Below are 3,545 nucleotides of genomic sequence, written 5' to 3' on the forward strand. Positions count from 1 at the left end.
CAAGTTGAAGATCATGCATTCTACCCTCGGTTGATGGTGAGAAGATACATTTCTTCTTTACTGGCGGATGTGTTAAGTTTTCACTTAACCAATGAGCATTTAATGTAGTTTTAAATAACTTTTTGGCTATAAAGTACCGGGAAACCATCATTTTGAACTCACTGAGCATTCAAACAATCAGAGAGCGTGAAATTGAGCAAGGCATTCTAAGGCAAAGCTACGAAGTGATTTTCAAGCATTCAGAATTTCGATTTAGAGGTATTTATCTTTGGAATGGCTTCCTCATCTTTTGTTCCAAAGTTTATTTCGAACCCTACCATTATGGAAAGTGTTAAACACCCTAGACCCGTATTCAAGATTATCCCCGAGATTGCAAAACAAGATGATTCTGTAGCAGCTTTTTTCAAAAATCCCTAAGGGTGTAGCATTTGTGGAAGACCCTAGAATTTACATACATTGCAACATAGAAAACCTAGGGACTGAGGAGTTGAAGAAAATGTTTAATGAGGTCATTTCTGATGAAAATGGAGTAATCAAACCCGAACATAAGATTGTGGAAAATGCAGGTTTTGTAGAGATTCTGAACATTCCTGAATTTCCTAAGGAAGTTGACAGACTTGTATTGATAAGAGTCCATGGAGAATTCATATGGTTAGAATCAGTTTGCAAAATAACCAAAGAAGCAATTAAGGCAGTTACTAGTTTACCTTCAACTGGTAGTAGGCCTGATAAAACCAAGAAGAATCCTGACAAAGGAGTTATGGATTTAACCAGAGCAACATCTGATAACAGGTCACTTAGAGTAAATGATGTTAAGGACATAAATGTAAGATATGTATGGTACTAGGTTACAAATCTACTCATGCAAATAGACTAAATTATATTTCTAGCCTATGTATTCATAGTGCATATGAGATGGTACACAATAATGCTAAGATTGATGTGTGTGAATGGCTTAAGGATGAATTAATTGACAACTTGAAGAAGATTAAGGGTGACAAGAAATGTACTTTCCATTTTGGAAACCTTCTAATATGTCTGATGTTGTACTTTACAAAGGGGATACCTGACATAGGTCACAAGGATTTTGGTTATGACATCCCAGTAGGATAATAGATATAAGATGCTTTGACCAATATGGGCACTGACAGTGTTAAGAACATTTCAGACTATTTCAAAACATTCCAATCTAAGATGAGAGTAAGAGAGAGACTACCACAAAGCATTGTTGATAAATATGACAAGGAAATCTGCTTTGTTATAAAGAGAGATGAAACTTGGATGGAAGCAACAAGTCCTAGAACTATTTGGGTTACAGAGATGGGATATGAGGTAGACTTATCCATTTTGGAAACTTATGCTAAAGCTCTACTTGATGCACCAAGGGAGCCATCTGAGGAATTCTTTGGAAATGTAGAAACCATAGAGAGTAAAGTGTTTATGCAGAAAAGGACTAAGAGAAGAGAAAAATTCATTAGAGATGCCTCCAAGAAGGTAAAGGAAATCAAAGAAAATGTCATGAACATCAGTGGTATATCGGCAAGTGAACTTGAAGGACTACAACCTGAAGCAGATGTTTCACTGGTTGTAACATCTTTCGACACTAACAGTGGTAACGTTGTTGAGTTTAAAAGAGTAGAAAGGAAGAGAAAACCCTCACTGGTACCCTCTCCTTCACCTAAGAAAACCAGGACACTATGGAAGAAACAGAAGGCAATTAGGGAACCGAAGAAGAAACTTACACCTAAGAATAAAAAGACACCGGTTACCCCCACATTGAATGACTTACTGAATGAGATAATTCAGAGGTTAAGGCAGACAGTGTTGATAATAGCAAAATTTCAGAGAAACTGGCACAAATAGTTGACTCTCAAGAAACTGAGATACCAACCCAAACAGAGCAACCGACAGAGACAAAGAAACCTACAAAAGACAAAGGTACTATCACAGGGCCACCGGAGACTGAGAAACTGGTAGTAGAACTTTCAGAGAAACAATCAGAGGCAGAGGTTCATGTTGAGACCAAAAAACTGGCAGTTACAAAGACACTGAAACAATCTGAGAAACCATCAAAGGTTGAGATGCAAACACAGACAGATCCACTAGAGGAAAATAAAAGCAAAATGGATACATCTGATGGAAATAAAGATGAGATACTTAAGGTGATTGGTCAGACATCTGTTGAGATGAAATCTACAGCTAAACTGAGTACATCTATAGGTGAATTCAGACCGACCAATATCACAGAGGTATTTTTGGATTCCATTAAGAGGATAACTGATTACCATGCATTGGCTTTTAAGGCAATTGATAACACTTTACCTATTCTTAAGATGATTGCACCAAATTGTAACATAGATCACATTAAGGATTCTTTAGGTAAATTGGACACATTGTCCAAATTCATTTATGATAATGTTATAACTATAGACAAGGTGAATGAGGATATCATAAAGGAGAGAGTTGAAAAATAGAAAAACACATTCTTTGAAAACACAATAAAGAAATGTGCCGATCATGTGGATACACTTTTATCGATGCTGAATTCTACAATTTTGGAATATAAGGAGCTATACAAGGAAGCATGTAAACCTCATTGTTTGACTGAGGACATTGATAACGAGATCAAGAGGACACAGAAAGAAATTGATGACATTGCAGATAATATTATAGGTTCATCCGGACTCCTATCAGTTTTTGAACAGGAAATGGCAGTTTTTGAGGAGAAATTAGAAAAACTTGAGAAAGAGAAGACAAGGATAAAGTCTAATACCCGGGAACTAAAAGATAAACTTGGTCTGAGGCTGTATAATATAATTACTCAGAGAACTGAATTGTCTAAGGCAACAGTACAAGGAGAACGATCACCGGAGCAGCAGATGCACTATCTCATCGGTATGATCCAGCAGACTAAGGCAACTTTAGATGACAGCAACAAATTTATGCAGTCTGAATATGATTTTGGTGGACATCTTTCAGATTGTAACCAACCGGTTACAAACCTTGAGTTAGAATTTTTGTACTCTTTTGATGACATCCTTTGTCATTGATGTCAAAGGGGGAGTAGTGGAGAGAAAAATGCATGTACAGAGGAGATCAATTGCTCAAGGGGAGCACATCTTTTTGGATTTCATTTTTTGGATAATAGTTTTGATTTTTCTCATGAGTGTTGCCATCAATGCCAAAGGGGGAGATTGTTGGCATTCTACACTCTTATGAGAATAGTTGATTTTGTCATTGATGGCAACCATCTAGAAACCAACTGGATGGTCATCGGCAATTGGTTTCTACATGCCCGGCATCACAAACTTCATACACCGACAGACACCGACACCGGTAGGCACTTCACCGGCATTCAGATTACATCGACAACAAGCATACCGACACCCCAGCCGACATGGGATAAAGTTTTGTTTATATGAATTTTTTTTGTAATGTAATTATCTTTTGTAAAGCCGACATGGTATATTGTAAAAGACTCATATATGTATGAGATCTTATAGGTCATTTTATAAAAATAGAAGAAGAGGAAGAGGTATAATGTG

Source organism: Cryptomeria japonica, chromosome 1 (assembly GCF_030272615.1).
Source record: "Cryptomeria japonica chromosome 1, Sugi_1.0, whole genome shotgun sequence".
In the NCBI taxonomy this organism is placed as follows: Eukaryota; Viridiplantae; Streptophyta; class Pinopsida; order Cupressales; family Cupressaceae; genus Cryptomeria; species Cryptomeria japonica.